The following is a 12,933-nucleotide window of genomic DNA, read 5'->3' as shown; positions in this document are numbered from 1 at the left end:
CCTAGTAGGTGATCAGTCCAAGGGAGCGGAATGGTAGATCCTGCAGAGAGAGCCTGATCATTGCTGAGCACCGGATCAAGAAGATGGCCCTTTATGTGCGAGGGGGCGAAGCCTTTCTGCACAATTTGGAGCGCCGAGGGGCTATCTAGTAAGTCTTTTGCCGTGTGGTCAGACGGGTCATCCAGATGGATATTAAGGTCGCCTAATACAGTAAAGTTAGAGGAGGTTAAGGCTGAATCAGAGATGAAAGATGGGAGTGAATTAAGGAACTGACCTATGGGTCCGGGGGGCGGTATAGGAGCAAGCCGGTAAAGGTATGAGTAGATGAGAGTTCTAGAGAGACATACATGCTTTCAGTATCAGGTAGATCTTCCATAGAAGACCGGCAAAAATAATTGTCTTTAAAGATGATCGCTAGTCCACCGCCTCTGCCTGTTTTGCGGTCAGCTCTGTGTATTAAGTACCCTGATTGCAGGATCTGGGTGATGGCTGGGCCAGCTTCATCCTGCAACCAGGTCTCTGTTAAGAAAAGGATGTCAGGTTTAAGATCTTCAATGAGCCGGGCCAGTTCAACTGAATGTTTGGGGAGAGAGCGGCAGTTTAGAAGATTAAATTTAAAAGAAGGGATAGCCTTCTGGGTAGCCTTACTAAAGGGTTGGAACTTAAAATCGCAGTGAGAGCAATTGGTGGGGTTGTTAGCGAGGGACAGTGAGTGTAGGCAGGCAGTGTCCATGGCTCCTCGCAAATTCAGTAGAGTCTGAGCATTATAGGTGTAAGATTGATGGAGACTGCCAGGGTTCATGGCCCCTGGTCACAGCCGGGCTTGCAACGGGTACAGACGGGCTTGCCTTTGGCGCGTCCGCTGCGCACGTCCGCTGCACGACTGCTTCATGGAGTTTAAGTAGGCTAATGCGGGGAGCACTAGAGCGACAGCCTCTCAAAATTGCAGCTCGCGAGTGTCCCACTGGAAGTGAGGATAATGCTCCTTACTCCGAGCGTCTATTCCCTCCACACAAACAGCATAGCAGGCTGCGGTGGGCACGGGAGATTGACGAACACAATAAACTAAAGCACATGAAATGCACAGGTGAGTGAAGGATATTTAAAAACAGCGAGAAACTTGTGAGCTTAAAACAAGTGAGTGCGGCGAATTTCAATTAGGCCAGAGCGAAGTAGTCTGTGGAGGTGCTAGCGCATTGACAATCGAGCAAACTAGCCTGTCTGTCGCTGCGCGTCGGCGCCCTGAGGTTAAATAGGCTGATGTGGGGAACACTAGAGCGACAGCCTCTCAAAATGGCCGCTCGCGATTGTCCCACCGGAAGTGAGGATAATGCCCCTTAGTCCGAGCGTCTAATCCCTCCACACAAACAGCATAGTAGGCTGCGGTGGACCGGGGAGACTGACGCACACAACAAACCAAAGCACATGAAATGCACAGGTGAGTGAAGGATATTTTAAAAACAGCGAGAAACTTGTGAGTTTAAAACAAGTGAGTGCCGCGAAATTCAATTAGGCCAGAACAAAGAAGTCTGTGGTGGCGCTAGCGCATTGACAATCGAGCAAACTAGACTGTCTGTCGCTGCACGTCGGGGCTCTGAGGTTAAATAGGCTGATGCGGGGAACACTATAGCGACAGCCTCTCAAAATGGCCACTCGCGATTGTCCCACCGGAAGTGAGGATAATGCCCCTTACTCCGAGGGTCTACTCCCTCCACACAAACAGCAAAGCAGTCTGCGGTGGACCGGGGAGACTGACGCACACAACAAACCAAAGCACATGAAATGCACAGGTGAGTGAAGGATATTTTAAAAACAGCGAGAAACTTGTGAGTTTAAAACAAGTGAGTGAGCGGAAAATTCAATTAGGCCAGAGAGAAGATGTCTGTGGTGGCGCTAGCGCATTGACAATCGAGCAAACTAGCTTTGTAAAGCAACAAGTGCAAGTCTATCCTTTGCAAGATAGTTCTCTGGTTCCAAATGTCTTTGTCGCCTTCACAGAAGAGCAGATGACAGTACTCCAAAAAGTCCCTGGTACAGCAACTATGTATCCTGATAAACTGGTAGGGGCGCTATGTACCACGAGTAATTTCTACATTGTACTTCAAGATGGCCACTCACTTCAGCAAGTCTAGTGAGATTCCTGCAGGCTCATGGGACATGCAACCCTTCTTAACTTTACTTAGTTGTTCATTAAATGTATGCATCTAATGTACCCATCTAGGATGCAAGGCTTCTGTCCAGGCAACACCCAAACATTGCTTACCCTTCCATCCTCTGCCGCTCCTAAAGATATGCATGGCCCCTTGGTCTTGAAGTATCACATTTTGCAGATCCAGTAGACAAAGGAGCAAGGAAGCAGAGGTGATCTTGCCTCTGCTTCCCATTGGCACCTGTGAGACAATGTTCAGGTGTGGTGCTTTAGCATCCCTTCCCACTTCAGCCAATCACATGGGTAAAAAGATCAATCTCGATAAAATAAGATCAATGCACCATTCTCACACATATATGCACTATCAGATAGCGCCTATTGTGCGGTGGAGGCAGAATGGGAAGTGCACTGTGCACATGCCATACCCACATTACACACACCAGGTTCATTTATTTGAATGTCTGACTAAATATCGAAATCAAAAATATCGACATACAAAAATATCGGGACAAAAATATCGAAGTCAAAAATATCGGAATCCTATCCCTAACAAGGTAAGTACAAAAATATCGAAAAAATAATATCGTAGTACAAAAATATCGAAATTAAAAATATCGTTTTTTTAAATGTATTAATAATAATGTTAAAATAATTATAAAATACATATAATGTTACAAATATTAAATAAAAATATTAAAACATAATACATATACATTTAAAATAAATTAAAAACGTAATAATTTAATGTAATTTTATATTTTGTAATTTCATTTAATTGATTTAATTTAAATTTATTTAATTTTTACCCTGTACGACTGTACCCCAAAAACCCAAAACTGACCCAGAACCCTAAAAATACCCCTTTACCCAAATACTGAAAACTGACACTGAACCCTAAAAATACCCCTTTACCCATGAACTGAAAACTGACCCAGAACCCTAAAAATACCCCTTTACCCATGAACTGAAAACTGACCCTGAACCCTAAAAATACCCCTTTACCCACAAACTGAAAACTGACCCTGAACCCTAAAAATACCCCTTTACCCATGAACTGAAAACTGACCCAGAACCCTAAAAATACCCCTTTACCCAAAAACTGAAAACTGACCCTGAACCCTAAAAATACCCCTTTACCCAAAAACTGAAAACTGACCCAGAACCCTAAAAATACCCCTTTACCCAAAAACTGAAAACTGACCCTGAACCCTAAAAATACCCCTTTACCCAAAAACTGAAAACTGACCCTGAACCCTAAAAATACCCCTTTACCCATGAACTGAAAACTGACCCTGAACCCTAAAAATACCCCTTTACCCAAAAACTGAAAACTGACCCTGAACCCTAAAAATACCCCTTTACCCATGAACTGAAAACTGACCCTGAACCCTAAAAATACCCCTTTACCCATGAACTGAAAACTGACCCTGAACCCTAAAAATACCCCTGTACCCATGAACTGAAAACTGACCCTGAACCCTAAAAATACCCCTTTACCCATGAACTGAAAACTGACCCTGAACCCTAAAAATACCCCTTTACCCAAAAACTGAAAACTGACCCTGAACCCTAAAAATACCCCTTTACCCATGAACTGAAAACTGACCCTGAACCCTAAAAATACCCCTTTACCCATGAACTGAAAACTGACCCTGAACCCTAAAAATACCCCTTTACCCATGAACTGAAAACTGACCCTGAACCCTAAAAATACCCCTTTACCCAAAAACTGAAAACTGACCCTGAACCCTAAAAATACCCCTTTACCCAAAAACTGAAAACTGACCCTGAACCCTAAAAATACCCCTTTACCCATGAACTGAAAACTGACCCAGAACCCTAAAAATACCCCTTTACCCAAAAACTGAAAACTGACCCTGAACCCTAAAAATACCCCTTTACCCAAAAACTGAAAACTGACCCTGAACCCTAAAAATACCCCTTTACCCATGAACTGAAAACTGACCCTGAACCCTAAAAATACCCCTTTACCCAAAAACTGAAAACTGACCCTGAACCCTAAAAATACCCCTTTACCCATGAACTGAAAACTGACCCTGAACCCTAAAAATACCCCTTTACCCATGAACTGAAAACTGACCCTGAACCCTAAAAATACCCCTGTACCCATGAACTGAAAACTGACCCTGAACCCTAAAAATACCCCTTTACCCACAAACTGAAAACTGACCCTGAACCCTAAAAATACCCCTTTACCCATGAACTGAAAACTGACCCAGAACCCTAAAAATACCCCTTTACCCAAAAACTGAAAACTGACCCTGAACCCTAAAAATACCCCTTTACCCAAAAACTGAAAACTGACCCTGAACCCTAAAAATACCCCTTTACCCATGAACTGAAAACTGACCCTGAACCCTAAAAATACCCCTTTACCCAAAAACTGAAAACTGACCCTGAACCCTAAAAATACCCCTTTACCCATGAACTGAAAACTGACCCTGAACCCTAAAAATACCCCTTTACCCATGAACTGAAAACTGACCCTGAACCCTAAAAATACCCCTGTACCCATGAACTGAAAACTGACCCTGAACCCTAAAAATACCCCTGTACCCAAAATTAATTAATATTATTTAATTACCAATTAATTATTAATTAACAATAACAATAAAGTAAATATATTTGCACATTTGCTGTAATTAATTTAATTTAATAATTAATATTATTTTGCACAATTAATTAATTAAGAATAACAATAAATTATATATATAAAAATTACTTTAATTAATTTAATTAAATAATTAATAATAATTAATTACCAACAAATTAATAATTATAAATATGAAAAAAAATTATACTAATTAATTAACTAATTAATAGAAATTAATTACCAATTAATTATTTAAAATATGTACAAACATATATCAATTAATTAATTATTATTAAATTACTTCCCACCCTATTCCCCTATAAACCCATAACCCGCTACAGAACATATTTATCAATTAATAAATTAATTAAAAATTATTTAAAATTAATTCTCAATTAATTAATTAATAATTCCTACCAATTAATAATTAATTTAACATAATTAAATTACTTCCCACCCTATTCCCCTATAAACCCACAACCCGCTACAGTAGTAAAAGACAATATTTAATAAAATAACATTAAAAATAAATAATAAAACATAATAAATACAATATAATATACACTAAATTTATTTAAAAATTGATATTAGTAACATCAAAGTTATTAATTTCGATATTATTAACATCGATATTTACAACTTCGATATTACTGATATCATACCAATATCGATATTTAGACTGTCGATATTACTTACCTTCGATATTTTTGTATATCGATATTTAAACTTCGATATTTTTGCATATCGATATTTTGTCTGTGTACCCATTTATTTATGTATGAAGTTTTATATAGCCCTCTAGTGGTACAAATGTCAAACATCTATTCAAATAATTGGCCTGTGGGAGAGATGCCCCAGGCAGAGACCATGTGCAGTTACTAACAACCATGAGTCACTGGATGCAAGTCAATGAGAGGGTGGAGGTTGACTACAGAACAGTTTTTTGTTTTGTTTGTTTTTTGCATAGTGTGAACTCGACCCGAAGGTATCGGAGTGCTTTATATGAGCCCCAGTTGTGTTACAGATGGACACTTTCATTGTAGTTAGGCATAGGGAGATTAAGTGATTTGGCCAGAATCACAAGATGTTGAGCGTCGTTGCACAGACTCAAACCCGGTACTCTAGCTTTCCGAGGTCGACCACTCTGGCCCTTAGGCCACATCTCATCCCAGATCAGACTCATGAAAATGCTACGTGCACAGGTTGGTGAGTGGATAAGGCTGGATAAGGCCACCATACAGAAAAAGATGCTCATGAGCTGCACTTCAGAAAACCTCCAGTTAAGTCACTAATTAAATCAGAAATGGTCTACAGCTTTCTGTTTTTAAAGTTAATTAATGGTGCATTTCCTTTTTCTGTCAAAAACACACCAGGATCCCAATGTGTTTCTAAGAAACCCTTCACCTTTGTACAGATTGTGAGCCACCGAGCCTAGCCTGCAGTGGTGCAAATTCTGAATTACAGACATTGCAGTAATAATTGTGCAAAACCCACATTTCTCACTATTACAAGCTGTCAATAGGCAGAGGGACGGGAGGAAATAGCACCCGGGCGTGCTTCCTGTTCAGAGCAGGTGGTAGTGATAACAAGGCACTACCAGCAAGCTATCCAATTCTAAATGACATAAACAGGGAAAATAATCATATATGTTGGCGGTAGACATTACCTGTAGCTGTGAAAAAAGATATTTTAAAAGCCTTGAGTAAGAGTAGAGTGAGCTTATAAGAGTAGCATGACGAAACAGCATGACATGTTTCTCATTCATTGCAGGCTTACATCATTTATTTCGGATTTTTTATAATGTGTGAACTGACAAAAACAACATGAAAGCAGCAGCGTCAGCAGGAGTCGGTGTCAGGATACTCTAGAAAGTGATATTACCTACATAAAAACGTCCGTAAATCAGCAATGGACAAGCAATAGGCGAAGGGTGATTACCACTGAAAAGCATCTTACTCCTGTCAAGAGCAGAAGTGGCCTTAGTATAGTGGGGGTCAAGGAGAACATCCACAAAACGAATGGGGGAGTAAAGGAAGGGGTTTCTCCGAGGGCAAAAACATTCTCCCTAGTAGAAACAAAAAATAATGCGCATTTACAAATGCTCATTAGTGTGTGCTTTCCATATGCAAATATTTCCATATTCTAAGTGCACAATTTTTACACCGGTGAGTGTTTCAGGTAAACACTAACAGATTTCCAGGAGTACGAGTTTCTTTGTGAATTCCATAAAAGTGAAACATTTGATTTGCTCAAATATAATAGTAATTCTATGCAAACAAATTACAGACATTTCACAAAATCTGACAAATTTATCTATCCAACGAAAGCAAATATGATTTCAATCTGTGCACATTTCGTTCTTGCACTGAGATATTAGTGAAAATGTCATAGGCACTAGTCAGTGCAAATACTGGTAACCATTTCCCCTGTCATTGGTGCAAAAGTGCTCAGTCTCCATGCCATGCAATACACCAAACCCATTAAGCCTGCCCTAATCTGAAAACAAACAAGCATTGCGTCTAATTGTAGTGTTTGTCTCTTTAGGTAATTTAATGTAGGAATCAAAGGAATTAAATGAACTTCTTATCACAAATTAAATCGGCGGTTAGGTGAATGATAATTACTTTTTTTTATCATATGCTAAACGGTCATTTAAGCTCTGTGTTAAGAAAGTTAATGAGTGCATAGCAATATAATCATTATTATTCAAGCACGGGCTATTAACATGTGCAATGAGGTCTAAGCTAATAAATTAATTTACTAAAATGAAAGTGCAGTTTTATCACAAATTTTTGCCGAGGTTATGATTTTAAATGGGTGTATTTAACCGTGACTTTAAGCACTGCTCTCCGGTCCTTCATTCACGTTAGGAGCACAGGATTTCTAAGCAGCCTTTGAAGTTCAGCCTAATTGAGTTACTTACAGTTTTCAAACATTATCTGCCTGGTTTGCCACGTTGTTTTAGCTGACCTCCAACAACTGTCTGCTAGAAAAGTAGCTGTTATATGTATGCACACTCTTTCATGATGGTGCCAAAAACACCTTTTCATTGGACTCGTCGCTATTCAATCAATCAATCAATCAAAACATTTGTAGAGCGCACTACTCACCGTGAGTGTCTCAAGGCGATAAGGGGGGGGAGGGAGGGGGTTTGCTGCTACTGCGCGAACAGCCAGGTCATGAGAAGTTTCCAGAAGGACTTTTATGGTCCCCGGATTGGTGGCCCCCGGATCTAGGACCAACACCAAGCCCCAAACAGACTGTCAAAAATCTTGGTGTGCGTCTAGACAAAACACTTCTGTTCAAATAGCACACAAATCAAGTAGCAGGTTCCTGCTTTCGGGTCATTGGACTGCTGCGACGTGTCTTCCCATTTCTATCAGATTCTTACAGGAAGACTCTCGTCCAGGCCCTGGTCATAAGCAGATTGGACTACTGTAATGGCCTGCTGATCTCGACAAACGAAGAACAACTGCAGAGATTACAGGTGGTCCAGAACACTGCTGCAAACTAGTTCTCTAAGCCCAGCCAAGGTCTGCCTCACTCCCCCTCTTGACAAAACTCCACTGGGTGCCTATTAGACAGCGTGTAAAATTCAAAATCTGTTGCACTATTCACAGATGTCTATTTGGCAATGGACCTAAATATTTAAAAGAAATATTTAGGCCCTACAAACCAAGTCGTACCCTGTGCTCCAGCAGTCTGCAACAACTTCAGGTTCCAAGGATAAAAAAAGCTAGGGAGGGAGAGCCCTGTCCTACAAAGGCCCCATCCTATGGAACTCAATGCCCCCTGCTCACAAAAATACTACCAATTTTCAATCCTTCAAGAAGTCCCTGAAAACTTTTTTATTTGTCGCCTGTTAGGGTCTTCCCCCTTTCACTCTACCGCTCAGTACTAGGTCTTCTCCTTGGTAAAGCGTAAGCGTGGAGATACCCTTTCGAGGGTTGACTGCCAGCGCTATATAAGAATACAAATAAATAAATAAATAAAGGTCAGCAGGTCCTGGGTCTGTCTGTAACAAGTGGATGGGGAGGGTGTTCCATGTCTTGGCTGTGAGGCTATTCAATTGAAGAGCACTGGATGGGTAAAGGTGGGCCACACAAACCAAGTATTACTGATAGCAATAAACTGATCAGTACGGTAAATCATATTGGTAAGATTAATTCTCAGGTGCTCCACGTCAAAGGGCAAAACCGGTCCTGAGTTGCTTGTGTTCCGGTTCAGGGATGACCTGACCTGACTTGGCAGTTCGGGCTGGACTTGTCGTATTGGAGCCGGGTCAAGACTGATTTGCATATGGCTGGGTCCAAACTGAGGTGACATGGTGTGCAAAATAATTATGGACTAGTATGTGACCCGAGTAATTACCAGTGGCTGAAATAATTTATGCATTCCACCCGTCACTTTTGTAGACTTTACAAGGTCGAAGAATGGCCACCAAATTTTCCTCAAAGAGGACAATATCCATGCAAAAGGAATGAGTCCCCGAGCACTCCACCACAAACTTCAGATATTTTGAATCCTCGTTTATTGACCAGGGGTCTAAATACTGCATCTACTCACAAACACAGTGTGATTGAAAATCAATGCAAAAATCTTGATGTTTCCACTCCCACCGGTACAATGGGATCAAGTTTTTATCGAGACAACTATGGAAATGCTGGCTGGTAGAACTTTTTTCGATAGTCGCAGATTCCGAATCTTTCCCTCACAGAAATGTGAGAAGATGGGATTGTAGTTATTGTTTTCTGTTTGCAAGCCAATCTGCAAAAGAAAAAGTAGCGATACCCATGCAAGCAGCATCACCCTATACTCTTTCCAGTTGTCTAGTTAAAAAAAATATCAGGTATTGGTAGGGTTCCATAGATGCCGGACGACTCGGAATTCAAATCCTGTAGCTTACGAAAAACTCAGGATGATTTAACTTCAATGTACAAATTGTGATGTCCCCAGTGTGTGTTTTGCGACCTCCCTTATCTCAGATGATAAACACGCCCACACAAGTCGGGTAAAGTTTTCATTGCGATGTGTGGCAACGCTGAGTGCTAGAACCTATGTTGATCTTCACATATTCTAGAACTTTTGATCACAGAATTGTAAGGAATTTCTATGACTTTAGCCAAAGTTTGTTGTTTACAGGGCATTCTGAGTAAAACAAATTAGGGGACATCACACAAGCTACACCACAGTGGACTACAGTGGATGTCTAGTTTTCAGAAAGGGTTGTGTGGGGGTAGATTCCCCTGGCTGCTAGCCAATCCCGGACACACGTACCACAGCTAATACCATCCAAAAAATGGGTGAAATGCAAAGGGATGGTGGGTTTTTGGGTCTTTCCTTTTCCTTGAGATAAGCCCACACATGGGTGTGGGATTCCATTTTTATAGGGAGGAGTCTTTGTAGACAGGGTGTTCGTTGTAGATCATTTGTTACAATCAGTTGAATTTCTCAACATTTTTCAGTTCTCAATATAAGTTAATGAGCACAAAAAGCCTGTGAAGCACCAGAAACGATTACAAATTCAGTGTTTTATGAATAACTACAATTCTAAACTTGACAGTGAGGCGCATTAAAAAAATTAATACCTTTCCTCCATTTCCATTTTCCATTCATTAGAATGTATTTTATGAGTCAATGCATGGTAAAAAAACGAAAATAATACAATGAAAAATCATCATAAGCTGCTGGTTGTTGGCTATGAGGATGGCCTGCTTTGAACAACTGACAAACACTATGGGCCAGATGTAGCTATCCAAATACTGGTCGGAAACGGACGAAAATACAGATTTTCTGCCGTTTCCGACCGATATTTGGATATTGAGATGTAGGGGCATGTTAAATTACAGAATCTGTAATTTTACCGAATTTGTCATTTTTCCGATTCGGTAAAATACCAAATTGGTAAAATTACCGATTCTGTAATTCAACATGTAGGTAGCACTGTAATCAGTGCTACAAGGGTTTAAGAATTCGTTATTTACCACCAACTAGAAGTTGGTGGTAAATAATGAAAACCCTTCAAAAAGCATTTTTTTTGCTTTGAAAAACGTGCCATGTTGCAGACGTACATGCCCTAAGGGCATGTATGTCAGCAACATGTGCACCCATGCACAATTGAGGGGGTGCAACAGGGTGTCAAAGTGACACCCTGTCCCCCTTGCAAATTCGGTAATTTTACCGAATCTGTATTTACCGATTCGGTAATTGGCATTGATTCCTATGGGCCTCAAGGCCCATAGGAATCAATGGCAATTACCGAATTGGTAAACACTGATTCGGTAATTACCGATTCATTCCGATTCGGTAATTTCAAAAGTGAAATTACCTACATCCCATTTACCTACTCTTAAATACCGAATCGGTATGATTCAGTATTTAAAAGTAGGTAAATCGAGATAACCTACATCTGGCCCTAGGCATCTTTGCGATTACAATTGTCTTTCAGTGCAAAAGTTACAGATGGAACATTGTCATCTATTTCTAATTTTCCCACGTTACCTTTACTATTTTAATTAGTTTCCTTGGGAGAAACATTAGTGATCTACACCAATGAACTTCAGTTGACTTCAGAATTTTGTCTCCTTTCCAGAAAAGTATAGATTTCTGGATTCTCTCTAGGTTCCACGCCTCGTTCCCCACAGCCTGCAAATGGGTAGAAACCAGAAAGTTAGAGATTATTGACCCCCACTTGGAAAATTGCAGAAAAGTGTGGTGGAATTTTTTTTTTGTACAACCATGCCTGTTTCTGTAAACTGGAAATATGGTAATCTTTGCACAGCAAACTTTTTGTTGATGCTATTTTAGAAAAAAAGTCACACTTTCCTGCAGAACACTTCTTTTTAACTATTTGTTTTAATTCTTTTGGCTAGTTTTCTCTGGAATAACTACAAACCCTAGGTACCTTTAAAATACCTAACATGTGAAAAAAGGAATCAAATTTGATCAGGATATTGTTTGTGGAAAATATAAATGATGGTGGCTTAAACCAGACGTGTCCCCAATTCCAAACAAGGGCTTAGCATTCTACATGGAAAAGGGTTATTACCAAAGAGGTTAAGCATTCATTAAAATGCCTGAAGTAACAATTGTATGACTGGTTATGTTATAGGGTATATTTGTAAAGCGCACAGCTACTCGTGAGAGTGTCCCGACGCTGACTTAACCCTCTTTACAGAACAATTGGAATCGGCTAAGAGTGCCTCAACTCTTATTGAAACAGCCAGGTTTTGAGCTTTCTCCTAGCGCTGAGGAGAACTTGTTCCTGTCTCAGGAGAGGTGGCAGGGTCGGTCACCTGGAATGAGCGTCCGCCCAACCAAGTGCATGCAAATTTTGGCACGACCAACGGCTTCTTGGTAGAGGATCGCAGGGTTCTGATAGGAGAATAGGGCTTGATTCTGCACCTAATGTAGGGGGCTCGGACATTGTGAAAGGCTTTAAAGACTAGTTCCAGGGCCTGAAAAATCAACCTTTTCCGCACTGGAAGCCATTGCAGGGACACCAAAAGAGGCGTCATATGAGTTCTGAGGTCAACCAACAGGACGGCCCTTGCTGCCGCGTTCTGTACCACCTGCAAACATCCCAGTACATAGTCCGGGAGGCCGAGGCACTGAACGTTGGCGTAGTCAAGCCTAGATGTTATCAAGGCTTGAACCACAGTTTTCCTATGAGAAACCGAGAGGAGAGGGAGAAAATTCCTCATCATTTTCATTAGCCCCAAACAAGTGGCAGCCACAGATTGAACTTGTGCTTTTTTGGACATGTCCGCATCCATTTGTACCCCAAGGTTTTTTACGTTGGTAACTGGACAAGTAGGGGGGCATGTCCTAAGGCCACCAATCACGCCATTCCATGCCCAGACTATGGCCGAAACAAATGATTTCGGACTTATCGGAGTTGCATAACAGTTGGTTTTGCCTGAACCAAGAAAACACCTTGGACAGGCAATTGTTAATATCATCTCCTCTCAACACAGCATTTTTCTCAGAGATAAACAGCAGCTGTGTGTCGTCGGCATAGGATATGACCTTTGCCCCATGATGCTCTGCCAAGAGTGCCAAGGGAGCCATATATAGAATGAGCCAAGTTGGGCTCAGAACCAAATCTTGTGGCACTACAACCCTCATAGAAGGAATAGGGGCAGTGAAAGGGGGGTACCATATGGTTTGC

This window comes from Lissotriton vulgaris, chromosome 5 (assembly GCF_964263255.1).
Source record: "Lissotriton vulgaris chromosome 5, aLisVul1.2, whole genome shotgun sequence".
Classification (NCBI taxonomy): Eukaryota; Metazoa; Chordata; class Amphibia; order Caudata; family Salamandridae; genus Lissotriton; species Lissotriton vulgaris.
The sequence above is the reverse complement of the archived record's forward strand: the minus strand, read 5'-3'. Positions refer to the sequence as shown.